We start from the raw sequence: 14880 nt of genomic DNA, 5'->3' as shown, positions 1-14880 counted from the left end.
TGAAAATTAAAGGAAACATTAATTTTAATTCTTTTGTATTGTTCCATAATTTGCAAACAGAAGTTTTATTTTTATGAAAAGAATCATTAATATTCTATAATTAACTATTAAAATTTAATTTAAGCTATCCTTAATCAATACTTTTTTGCACATTGAAAAAAAAGAGTCTCACTTCGGAAATATTCTAGAAATACTGCCGTGGAATGTACAGTTCAAAATTAAGAGAATTTGTGATGAAAACAACTTTATGGTCATCTTGCCAAGCATATAGATTTTTCTTATTCCATCTTGAAGAATTTGTAATCTTTAAAATTAAGAAAAAAGAAAACAAATCCTTCTTAGGCAAATATTTCCATTTCCACGTTTGATCCTGTATAAATGTTCTAAATGAAAAAAGACGATAAAAACTTTCACATACTTAACTTCTTAATAAATAAACTTAAGTTCTTATAAAATCAACCGGAGCGGTTTCGACGAAACTCTTTCTCGTGAATATTAAAGTATTTTAATAATCCCCCTCTTCCTCTCCCACCCACATAAAAATTAGGAATCTTGCGAGCGATCAGACTCAGATCTATCAATTTTAGTAACAAGATCACACACCAGATTTCATTCGTTTAAGTCTGTCGTTTTGAACTATCGCATTTATTTGAATGCGAATTAGAGGCCAACAGTTGACCAATTCATAGACGAATTTCGTTCAAAATTTGATGCTGGTCGAACTTTAGATGTCAAAGTTCTGCACCAAATTTAGTTGATCCAGGTTTTTGCATTTTATAGTTATTGTTTTCGCTTGTATTCAAATAGGCAATCAAACTTCCTGTGAATAGAGTTTGCTCAAATAATAAGAACCCCCATTTCAAAATGATCTATTTATTTGAAAATGAATGAGTTTATTTTAAGTCATCGTACTGTACTTAATAATCACAGATTGTCAGTATATCTCAAAACGATTAAGGAAATTTTAATTAAAAGCATATCTGCATTCACTGAATCACATGAAATGATTAAACTAGGGATATGTAAAGTAAATATATTTTTGTCACTTTTGTATTAAGTATTTGATTTTAACATTTATTTGTTATTTCCAATACTAATATCTTTGTACACTAATTTAAAACTTTCAGTTATTATTATTTTTTTTTTAGTGAAGCTAGGCAATTAGTATTAAATTTGTAAGAATAAAAGCTGTTTATTAAAATTGGATTGTATACGCCATTTTGATTTACATCAGCTACTTCACATATGTGTAAATAGTGCTTTTCTGTGTGTGTATATATATATATATATATATATACAGAAAAGTTATACGTTTAAATGTAGAAGTTTCAAATATTAGATAGATTACAAATAGTTGTGGAAGAAAGGTGCATATTTAACATTTCATAATTTTAATTTGGAAATATATATAGATTTTTCTGTACAGTCTTAATCTTCAGTTCCTGGACCAAAGTTATTAATATTCGTTTAATTATTACTATTGTATAAAAAGGATATTTTGGAAATAATAGTTTTAAATAAATAATTTTTTTCTAAAAGAATCAATTTTTCATTTTCAATTTAAGGGCAATAGAGCTGCAGAAAGAAACAACCCTGTATTGGATCGTGGATAAATGATCCTTTTATTATTTTCTCATGTTAGGAATATACGCATTAAAAATAATTGTCAAAAAATTGGAATTCGAGATTTTTATGAATCTCCTTGTTTTAGATATCCCTGGGTCTGAAAAGTATATTATATTTTTGGACATCTATTTATAAACATGATCATTCAAAAATACTCTGAACTATACGGATGAAATTTGGTATATAGCCTCTGCTCCACATTTGCGAATTTCGATCTAATTCTAAACGAAATAAATTCAATTTGTGTCCGAATATGAGTTATCACGATGAATACAAAACGAAGAGAGCTAAATGGATACAATTTAATATACAGAATTAACATCTATAATGTAGATGCGTATCGTCAAGAGGTTAACCGTCTGTACTTTCACAAACATATAAGCGCAATACTTCGAAAAAGCAGTGACAAATATAAGAACGTTTTGTATGTCATCTTGTGACTACATTTTAGTTCTATGTCAAATGTTGGTTTTAATCAGTCGGAAAAAAGAAATTCAAAATACGCATTTCTTTTCTGGTACATTTGTATAAATCGCATTCGCTAAAAATAGCGCTTCAATAGCTCTATCATATTCTTTGTTCATCAATGTCATGAGGTTAGTATTAGTAATGCGCATTAGCATTTATTGCAGAGTATGCTGAAAAGTTTCAGGAAAACCATTTCTGTTGAGATTGTCTCAAATTTCTCTTTGATTCCCATTTGCTGTTTTTGAATCTCAGTGTCAGTTCTTATTGCCTCGACAAAACACACCTAGTTTATTCAATAGCTTTCGTTAAGAGATCAGACTTCGAAAACAATTACATGAGTAAGATTCTAAAAGGTTATTCAGATGAAAATTTTAATAAGGGATCAGTTATTATAAATTATTAACTGCAAAAAAGATAAGAATTACAGATAATTTATCACTCATTATTTGATATTCATTTTTGAATTAGTATTACTGAGCAAAGATGGAAGTACGTACAGGGAAGAAGACACTGAAAAATTTTATCTACTAAATCATTACTTCAATATTTATTAAATTTTTTCTATTGGCAAAACTGCTAAAAATTTATATCTTGTAAATTATCTTGTGTCTGGTTATTTAATATGTTTAAAATGTCTCAAACTTCATATCTAGCTTTGAAATTAAGAAAAAAAAATTAGGATATTCATGAGTAAAAATATTTTTTTATTTTCTAGAATCGGAACCGGAATGTTTCAGGTTCGAGACCCAATTCCACCGAAGAACGTCGTGTAAGCGGATTTGATGCACGGGCCAAACGTTCTCCCGCTAGTGCGGTGTGGAAGTTTGGAGAGGCAGATGTCAGCTCAGGTGTCGTCCTCCTCATCTGACAGCGACTCAAAATAACGAGGTCCGTCTTAAAAATAGCATTAGTTTTGCTTTAAAACGGAACTTTAATATAACTAAACTAAACTACTTTCTGGTATACGAAGTATAAAGAAAGTGTTGTGATCGCCAAAATATACGAATTCGAGATTTCGATTAAACTTCAAACCTCCTTAGTCCAAAAATCACATTTTTGGAATTATGTCTGTCTGTCTTTCAATCTGTGATAAAAATAACTCAAAAACGCTTTGAACTAAACTGATTAAATTTGATCTTTGCATCAAATTTGTAGAGTTCTGTCAGATTTCGAGCGACATCCATTCAGATGCCGCTTGTCTCTCCGGTTGTTCGAATATAATATAAGAATGCTAGATAGAAAAGATTTGGTTCACAGATTTAACTTCAAAAGTGTAAATACTAATTGAATTTGAAATCTAAACCCCGGACCGCGGTGGCCTGATGGTATGGTCTCGGCTTCGGGACCGGAGGGTTTCAGGTTCGAGACCCTATTCCACCGAAGAACCGTCGTGTTAATGGGTCTGGTGCACGTTAAACGTCGGGGTCAAACGTCCTCCCGCTGGTGTGGAGAGGGGAGTGCCAGCTCAGGTGTCGTTCTCGTCATCTGACAGCGGTTCAAAATTACGAGGGCCGTCCCGAAATAATCCTAGTATTGCTTTAAAACGGGACGTTAAACTAAACCACCAAGTGGTTGGCTTTCTATCTGTCTATACTTTCAAAAGCATGTAAACTCAATGACTTAAATACATCAAATTTTGGGATATCAGGTACAGTTTTGCGTCAGATTTTAATTTCGGTTGGGAAAAAATGCATCTAAAACATGAATTCGATTTTCGGATACTATAAACCGCAAGCCAGGGAGCAATCGCTAAAAAGTCGCCAAAATTCATACGACAGATTCATTGCAAAGGCTAAATTCATACCAAAGATCAATATTTCGTAACTATTGCTCGCCAATTTCACGTAAGGAATTCATGGTCTTACTCAAGGTCCACATTTTATGCAGGGGCGAATGGATAACACCTTTATTAGAATGCATGCGAGAAAGTTTTGGAGAAACTTTTATTACTGATTTTAATAGCAATCTTTAATTGCATTTTTTACTTTTTTTGTAACATTGCTAATTTTTGAGCTGACGGATACGCCACTGACCCAGATATTTCTTGAATTGGCAGTTTATTTTATTCCTTTACTACAAAAATCGATTAAGTTTTTTAAAAAATTATTTGATAATTTACAATGGAAAAATGAAAAAGACTGCTTACCTGCTTAACTTTTTAATCAATTGTAATCTCCTACGTCATTCTTGTAGAAATATTACGTATTTAACTTTAATGGCATCAGGAGAAAAAAATAACGATACCATGCTGAAAGGAAGAAGCAAATGCTGAATTAACCGGAATTGTTATAATCATCAAAGTTGCTAAACGTTAATTTAGATATTCATAAGTTCCATCCCTTATAATTTCTCCCCCCCCCCAACCCTTCATTTCCCGTGTAGATTTCGAAATATTAGCCACTTAGTATTTTATCAGCTGTTAATCTATTAACGGATGTCCACTTACAATAAACATATAATGAAAAATAGGAATGAATTATATACCATTGATGATTTATTAAATAACGGTATTCAGCTGCTCCAAATGATTTATAAAACTGTTCCTTTGAACCTTCCTCGTAAATTTTATTGTTTTAATGAGCTAGCTTAAAATCTCTTAAGTGCAGGTGTTTAAATGAAAGTGATAAATGCAATACATAATTTTTATTATTAATGTTTTGTTTTGAGACATAAAATAGACGTGGAATTCTCTTCGTAATTTTAGACTTGCATAGCTTTTTTAGTGTAAGCTTGAATAAAGTAAAAGCTTCGTTTCCATTTGAAGCTAAAAATGAATTTAACTAAATTTGTAAATAGTAGGTATTAATTTATATTCAAGACTATGGAAGGTTTTATTTAAGAAAACAGGCACTAGAACAATTGCTTTTGCTTCAGTCAAAGGTAAGCTTGACTTGTTTTCTGTTTGAAATGATGAAATTTTGTGATCGATGTTTTACTCATTTTAGTATTTTCATTTAACAATAGTTCTTGCTATTCTTAACGTCTAATTATCAGTTAACTGATGAATTTACTTCAGTTTTCGTTATTTACAAGTAGAGCCACTTGGTAGTAAATTTGAGGGGGGATGAGATAGATCCCAGGAGTCCATCTTATTTATAATAATGAATCGTTTATTGAAAACTAAAAGGGTTAAAATAATTAAAATTTTAAAAAAGTATTCTACTCTTCAGTACAGAATAGAACGCCGTCTTATACACCCGTATCCGTAACCATTCTAGTCAATGAACGGTTTGATGGGCTTGTTACGGGAATTATATTAAATATCAGAATAACTCTTCAGTACACTAATAAAACTGTGTTTTAAAAAATAATTTGCTAAATTTATTATTTTTTGGGACTAATTTAATTTGTGATAAAATTCTCTTAATGTTACTATTTTTTTAATTAAAAGTATCATCTTTATTGTTTCCATTTCAGAAAACTCTTCTAAAATTTTAATGCATCGAAATACAGCAGATGGTTTTATATGGTTCGCATCGCACAAATATTCTTTGTTGAATTTGATTTCTTTTCTATTTAGATTAAAAACTTATTTACTGAGAAAAACTGGGCTTTCGTCCAATCTTCTTCCTTTATAATTTCAAAAATTCTTGCATAATATAGATGTCTTCTCTAATCATGCTTAATAGCTAATATGTAAACAGTTCCTTTTAGTACAAAATATTCTACAATATCTATATAATATTGCTCTATACTCTGGACGCCAGAAAATGTCTTGAAGATATCGATTTTGCTGATTTGAGCGGAATGGCACGGAGTACTTGAACTCAAAGTTCTTACTTTCGGACATAACGGGAGAATAGTTGGAGATATCGTAACAAAATTGCTAGGCATTTTCTTATAATAGGTTACAGATAGGCATATACTTCGAATGGGAAAAATTTTCTAAATGATTTGAAGAATCATCTTTACGTTTTTGAGTCCTGAATGTACTGCTGAAAAAATTACAAAGTCTCCTAGTATTATTAGCCCTATTTCGTAAAATTTTCGTGAAATGACTACCATTTTAAATAAAAAGAAAGCAATTCCACTATTCTGCGATGGACCAAGTAAAACTGACCGAATTATGAAATTTTAAATATCACTAATTTAAAAGATTTTAGACAAATTCATATACCTCCCGAAAAAAATCCGCCAATCATCTGACAGCGATTTCTCGAGCTAGACGTTCATTAATTTAAAATAAAGAAATTAAAAACTATAATTCGGTGAATTTTAGTCACAGAAAAATATAACTATTTTTGTTTCAAATGCTAGAGTGCCAAAAATATTTTACTAAATATGACAAAAAGAATCAGAAGAATGTATAAAAATTTATACATTATAAATTTTTATATATTATTTATGTACTATAATTTTTAGCAGTGCTTGCATAACATAAAATATATATAATGATTTACATCATGGAAAGCATTCTTCCGATTAGAAGCATATGATTATCACTAAGGTGCATTTTTAGTATATGTTGTATATGTATATGTATTTAGCATGTGATTATCTCTAATGGTTTAGAAGTCATTAAAATGGAAGTGAGGACATCTTGTATATTATGGTAGTTCCCCCTCCCTCCCCCCATAATTTATACTACACCGTTTCATCTAAAAGATTGTTGCTCAAATCAGTCCTTAATTATTTATTTTGTCCACAAGTAATATAAATTGATTTCAAGCAAAGTAACTTTTCATATAGCAGTTGACAAAGAGGCATTAAACATAAAGATATGTTATTTAAGAGTGGTTAAATATTCAAAAGTTAATTTCTACACTTTCATTTTAAAAAAATTATTCCAAAAATTAAATAATGATTTTATGCATTTCAATTCAACAACATATATTTATTTTCACAAAATTTTAAACAATGCTTTATAAAAATGTTGCTTTTTTTATTGATTCTTATAAAGAGAAAGGAAAATCTAGAAAATATGATGAATTTTCATGTCTCAAACCTCACTGAATCCGAAAAACATAGTTTAGAATTATGTTTGTCTGTCTGTTTGTGAGATCGATAGCTGAAAAATACTTAGAGCTAGAGAAGTAGCTAAAAATTAGTATGTTAACTTCAAACCAAGTTTGAATATTTTTATTAAATTTTGAATGAAATCAGTCCTTAAAACATTTGTCTATATGTCCTAGTATATGTGAACACGATAACATCAAAATACAAAATCTAAATAAATAATGAATTAGTATTAAGTTTTTATCATCTAAAATATAAATACTTATCAGATTTTGTATCAAATCCGTCAAGAATTTGGTCGTCTTTCTGCCTGTACATTCACATGCATGTAAACGAGACAACTCTAAAACGCAACGATTACGATAAATAAAATTTGGTGCGTGATCATGTGATTATTGTTGTCCATCAAATCTTGCATTCACTTTATCGGGGAGAGGGGCAGGCATCCAAATTGCGTACTAAATTTTCTCCACTATATTACGAAGTACAAAATGCTCATGTGTGAGTCTCTAATAATGAAAATCTAAGAACTTAAGATATTTACAATCTTGCTTAAGATTCACAATTTTTTTAGAAGAAGGGGAATAACCTTTTTATTAATGGACATGCGAGAAAATTTCATGGAGACCACTCCTATTCGGTAACCATTATGAAAAAAATAGTTAAGACTTCTACAGGTACTTAAACATTCTTATGGTTCATTCAATTTTGTATATAGCAAAAATAATATCATTTATAATATGTATTAAAAAGTAAATAAATAAAAAAAATACATCACCGATACTTCTTTTTAATATATCGTGAAAGAGAATGTAAAGCTCATTAGGATATTTATCAATTTCTTTTCGCAATTGCTTAAGAAAACTATTCTTTTCAAGGGGCATCCACTTGCATCATTTGACGTTACTTCGGCATTGTGTACTCATAATAGATTCTTTATGTTGCAATCTAGAGGATGTTTTCACTAAAATATGAGGATCCTAGTTCCTAATAAAAATAATACAGTGGATACAATTTCTGATATTGGAAGTTCCTCTACCTTATCATACATAATTCGCAACACAGTACTTGTAAAAGCATTTTGGATGATGATAGCATTGTTGGACCAAACCATACAATGTTTGCGCTGTTCGAAGTTCCCAAAAGGAGATAATCAGAAAAGCAATCAAGAAAGTAAGCGTTGTTTCCATTTACAGATTGCATAAAACAAGTTTGTATCTGTTTAGTTCAATTTTATTATGTGCTGCAAACAATATTGATAAGACCTGATGGATCTGGGCAAATTCACAATAAACTCTTTAGTGACTATAAACATAATTATTGTATACAATGCAATGCAATTATTATATATTGCTAGGAATTAAAGTTATGTATTATTTAATGATAAAATATGCGTTGGGATGTACCTTAACAATGCAGAAATTTAAAAGAAATTCGAAATGATAGAAACAAATTTTATTAGTCGTTTTGCATGCTTTCTAGTAAACTACCCGTTTTCTTAAGCTTCAAACTATAGCTTGCAGAGCATCTTCAATTCTTAAAGCTAAAATAATACTCCAAGCATTTTAGAATTCCATCGGCTTGTTTGTTCTTTCAACATAACAACGTATCTTACAAACATTGCCAGATTCCAGAAGGTTATAATTAATCATCAGCTATTATACAAAAAATAAACGAAATAATATTAACAAAATATATTTATCAAAGAAAAAATCGTTTGCTTTCACTTTTTAATAATATTTTTACAAAATAAAAATAGTAGCAGTTATAAAATGTCTGAAAAGGAATCGTCTGCTAAATGTCTATTGACAGATTTAGATTATGATATTTACCGAACAAATCGCCTTTGACGATCAACTTGTTTCCTTGGAATTTTGGTTTTCCCAGCAGTTTAACTATAAATTTGAAATCCATTTATTTAAAACTACCTTCTTATATGATAAGATGAAAGATATGAATTTAATGGAATTAGTCATCGACAAACTTTCAGGCTTGCAAAATTAAAAAGTGTATATACTAAAAAATAAAAACCGAAATGGGAATTCAAATATTTTGTTAACATCCAAAGAAATAAATTTTTATTTCTTAATTTTAACACTGACAAAAGTCAGCGATTAAATAGTTTGATAAAACAAAAAAATTTGTTTGAATTTTTTGGCAATAATAAAATTCTTGTTACATATTTTACATCAAATTAATTTTTCTAATTATAAAAATTAGGGAAGAAATTGTACGAAAATGAAATTCATATCATTAAAATGATAAGCCCTTTGTTTTAATATAATGCAATAAATCCTTTTGGGGATGTATTATTTTCGGAAGATTTAGCTGAATAAATTCCAAAATCTACTTAATTTTTAATTAATTTTTGGAATTTTGGAAAGTTAACTATGACCTAGTCTTGTGAAAACACGTGTATCAAATTTCTTTAAGCTTGAATAAAAACTGTAGGTTTGTATAAAAGAATACACAAACAAACAAATATCTTTATTTATATAAAGGAAACGATTTGCTATCACCGAAAGCTGTCAATTTAAATCTATGCCACAGTCCTCGATGACTTGATGATTAAATTCCGGCTTTTACATCAAAGAAAGTAAGTTCGAATTCAGATATTCTTAGCCTTGGCCTGGTTGTGGTGAATATAAGTTATATCACTGACTCTCCGACCTGCCCGAAGGCACACAGATAAAGAAAACTGAATGACCGGACCGCCGCAATAGCAACACTGGCGGGAACTGTGATTGAGTCCCAAGGGCCATCACCAGCCACGGTGCAACCTTTTCAGAAGGAAGTACGTCCCTGTCATCGATGGAAGGAGCCAGATCCCCCACCTTTTTTGTGTACATTCCAAGGTGGCGAGATCCAAACATCATGCAGGAAACATCTCATCCTCTTTTCGATGTCCCCCCCCCTCCTCGGCGGTCTTGTAGTGAGTATAAAAAAAGAGCTCAAATATGCTATGATAAAAATTTGAAGAAATAAGAAAATAATTTAGAATCTCAAATTAAATGAAGAAATCAGAATTGATAAAAACTTAAGAGTTGCATTAACACAAAATTCTTCATTTATATATATACTAGCCGCCTTTGGCGACCAGCCGGTTCGCCAATCTTAATGCTCGTTAAATTTTAATAATTAAATATTTTATGTAATTCCTACTTTAATAGCTTCTTCATCAAATATTTTAAAGCTTCAAATTTTGATAGTCATGTAATTCACTCATAATAATATAAAGTCCTTCAGCCATAACATAATATGTATCTCTCTAATTTTCTGTTAGTTCCGGTAGAATTTATGCTTGAAATTAAAATGGAAATGACTAAACTGCAATTAATATAATAATATTTTTTACTGAAACAAAGCATTTTTTTTAATAATATGATTACTGAGTCACTGAGCGTTTAAACTTTATGGGCACTAAAGAATATCTTTCTTAAGTTATGTAATATCAAGAATTTGTCAACAAAATTTTCTCAGATTGATCATGAACAGATCGATTCATTAACAATGTTTAAATTTAAATGCATCAAACACTAAGAAAATAAACAGAATCGTTAAAAATAATCGGTCGAAAACAGGTTAAAAAAACTACTTAAAAAACGATGTACTTAAAACTATAAGCATATACAAAAAATATATAACTAACATAAATACAATTTAATTACAAAAGCATGCAACTAACCTAAAAATAATTTAAATCATTGAAAACAGGTTAAAAAAAACTACTTAAAAAACGATGTACTTAAAACTATAAAACTTGCTTTTGTAATAAATACAATTTACTTACAAAAGCATGCAACTAACCTAAAAATAATTTAAATCATCCGTTGATAACGGTTGTCATGGCAACAATCAGAACATAATGCACATGCGTGAATTTTCTTCGTCAGTTACGGCAGCGCAAATGCGTGAATTTTTCTACGCCAGTTGGGGTAATGCTATGCAGATTATACATTTTTAATTTCCTTTATTCTGTGTTATTTTAATTCAAAAGTACTTCAGAATGAATCTGAAACGTGTATTAATTAACAATGTTTAATTTTAAATGCATAAAACATTAAGAAAATAAACAGAATCGTTTGAAATAATCCGCCGAAAAATGTTAACCCTGGCCTCATTACTGTTGGGAGAAAAAAAAAAAAAAAGAACTGAAGCTTTACTCATTTGCAGTGGGGAAAATGGAAGATTTTTTTTGGCGGAAAAGTTGGCGGTGGGGAAAATGTGAGATTCTTTGGCGGGAAAGTTAGTTTTTAATTAATAATTAAAATTCTAAGTAAAATTTCAAAAACAGGGACCCCAGGTGCACATTCCCGACCTCTAAGGTATACATGTACCAAATTTGATAGCTGTATGTCAAATGACCTGGCCTGTAGAGCGCCAACACACACACACACACACATTGAGCTTTATTATAAGTACTAGCCGCCTTTGGCGACCAGCCGGTTCGCCAATCTTAATGTTCATTAAAATTTTAATAATTAAATATTTTTTGCAATTCCAACTTTAATAGATTCTTCAGCAAAATATTTTAAAACTTCAAATTTTGATAGTCATATAATTCACTCATAATATTATAAAGGCCTTCAGTCATAACGTGATATGTATCTCTCTAATTTTCTGTTACCCCTCGTAGAATTTATGCTTTAAATTAAAGTGTAAATGATTAATCTGCAATTAATATAATAATATTTTTTACTGAAACAAAGCATTTTTTTTAATAATATGATTACTGATAATAGAGTCACTGAGCTTTTAAACTTTATGGGCACTAAAGAATATCTTTCTTAATTTATGTAATATCTCAAGAATTTGTCAACAAAATTTTCTCAGATTCATCATGAACAGATCGATTAATGAACAATGTTTCATTTTAAATGCATTAAACACTAAGAAAATAAAATAATCGGTCTAAAACAGGTTTAAAAAAACTACTTAAAAAACGATGTACTTAAAACTATAAGCATATACAAAAAAATATATAACTAATTTAATTACAAAAGCATGCAACTAACCTAAAAATAATTTAAATCATTGAAAACAGGTTAAAAAAAACTACTTAAAAAACGATGTACTTAAAACTATAAGCATATACAAAAAAATATATAACTAACATAAATACAATTTACTTACAAAAGCATGCAACTAACCTAAAAATAATTTAAATCATCCGTTGAAAGTGGTTGTGATGACAACAATCAGAACAATGCGCATGCGTGAATTTTCTTCGCCAGTTAGGTAACGCAAATGCGTGAATTTTTCTACGCCAGTTGTGGTAACGCTATGCAGATTATACATTTTTAATTTCCTATATTCTGTGTTGTTTTAATTCAAAAGTACTTCAGAATGAATCTGAAACATGGATTAATTAACAATGTTTAATTTTAAATGCATAAAACATTAAGAAAATAAACAGAATCGTTTAAAATAATCCGCCGAAAAATATTAACCCTAGTCTTATTACTATTGGAAGAAAAAAGAAACTGAAGCCTTACTCATTTGGCGGTGGGGAAAATGAAAGATTTTTTTGGCGGAAAAGTTGGCGGTGGGGAAAATGGAAGATTGTTTTGGCGGGAAAGTTACTTTTTAATTAATAATTAAAATTCTAATTAAAATTTCAAAAAAAGGGACCCCAGGTGCACATTCCCAACCTCTAAGGTATACATGCACCAAATTTGATAGCTGTATGTCAAATGACCTGGCCTGTAGAGCGCCAACACGCACACACACACACACACACACACACACATTGAGCCTTATTATAAGTATAGATAGATATACACAAAAGGATAATAAAAAGTTTTTTTAGCAGAAATAAATTAATTTTTTTGAAATTTATACTTTTTCAGCATAAAGAAAATTCTATTTTTCCTTTATAAAAACGAGCGGAAATGTCCTCTCCGAAACTTTCTGACATATTTAGTAATAAAGATCAACTCTCCACACATCCATCTTTGCTGGCATAAAAATTTGGAAATGGGGCAGAGTTATGAATGCTACCAGTGCTCAGACTTTTATTTTCAGAATTCCACACAAAAGCGTTCTCTACTTCGTAATATAGTGAAGAAAATGGAGTATGCATTTCGAAGCCCTGTTTTTAATCAACTACAAAACTGAACATAGAACAACAATTTTACTTAAAAAAATTTCATATAAAATTTCCTTTATCAAAAATATAGTTTTATTTTATATAGTTTTGCATTTTAAATTTACGCGCATAAAAATGTACGAACCGACAAGGCGGTTAAACTTTGGACAAATTTAGTTTAACATTTATAAAAATTTATAATTTAGATATTAAAACTGAATGCCAAATTTCATTTAATTAAATTGTTACATTTTTGAGTTATCGCGTTTGCTTACCGAAATACAGACTGATAGATGGTCAATCCCTTGCCGAATTTAATTCGAAATTTGATTATAATATGCTCTTTTGATAAGCCCGGTGGCGTAGTGGTAGCACTTCGCGCTCACAACGCACAGGTCCGAGGGTTGGGCAAGGTCGCCTCAGCCTTTCATCCCTTCAATGGGTCGATAAACTGAGGACCAAGCACGCTTGGGAGCTAAGAATTGGAGGTTAGGCTGACCACCTAACCGGTACGTATGCCTTGCACCCCATGGCCCTTGGTCAAGATATGGTCACTGTAGACCTTGGTCCGTGTCACTGAGTTCTTTGGATGCTAATATATATATGAAATTTTATTTATCTAGTTGTTTTTATGATTTGTGTTGTTGTTGCTTATGGCACTTGCCATGGACAAGCCCGCTGTTCGAAGACAGCCGATTTAAGCCTGAGGGGGAACGCCTGTTGTTTCTATAGTAGCGCCAAGAGAACTACTTAGCTACACATACGTCACAACCCTTTTTACGGGGAGGACTTCATCCACACATAGATCGTAATTTAGACCTGAATCAGAGAATGATCACCCCTGATCCAGTACCCCCAGTGGTATTACTCTCGACATGGCGGACTTTGTGACCACGACAGATTTATACGCGCATCAGCCACCAAACACGCGGGGAATCTTCGGCCGGCGGGGTTCGAACTCGCAACCTGAGGGACGCGAATCCGACGCTCTACCAACCAGGCTATCCCGGCCTTTTATGATTTGTTGTTATATCATTCAACTCTACTCTAACAGTCAGAAAGACATGCTTCCTCTGAATTGATTTCATTCAAAATTTGATAGAAATCTGCATATTTGGTATAAAGATCTTGTGCAAAGTTTCATGCTTCTGCATTCAAGCGTTTGTAAGTTAGCAGGTTCACAGACACACAGGCGTAATTCCAAAAACGTCATTTTCAGAATCAGAGAAATCTGAAGATTCGTCAAAATCTCGAGCTCAAATTTCTTGACAATCACAAAACTTTCTCTTTGTATATTTCATATACAAGAAAGTTTTTAAAAAAAAAAGGTCAGTTGGAAAAATGCTATTGTTTCGAGATTATTTTGTCTTTGGCAACTCGTTTGACTGCCTGGTTCTCCAAGTTGTGTTTAATTTCAACTGAATCGCTTACAAATTAGTTGATGTCCATAATTGGTCCAATAAATGTCATATTATAGTATGTATTAAAGCTTTATTATCTTAACAGCTGTACACCGACTTATTGCCTACAAGAATCTTCCTGTAGATTCGAGTCCCATATCATAGTGCCCTTAAAAGCTTAAATGTTTGTGTAATCTATTTTAAACTGCATATTACTTTTTTTCGATAATGTAATTTCACTTTCTAATTCTTCATGTAAACTGTTTAAATAATGAATAGATTTTTTCTTCCTTAATTTTCACCAATGCAAGAAAATGACACGTTTAAATATTTTGATGACAA

Source organism: Argiope bruennichi, chromosome 1, assembly GCF_947563725.1.
Source record: "Argiope bruennichi chromosome 1, qqArgBrue1.1, whole genome shotgun sequence".
Taxonomy (NCBI): Eukaryota; Metazoa; Arthropoda; class Arachnida; order Araneae; family Araneidae; genus Argiope; species Argiope bruennichi.
The sequence above is the reverse complement of the archived record's forward strand: the minus strand, read 5'-3'. Positions refer to the sequence as shown.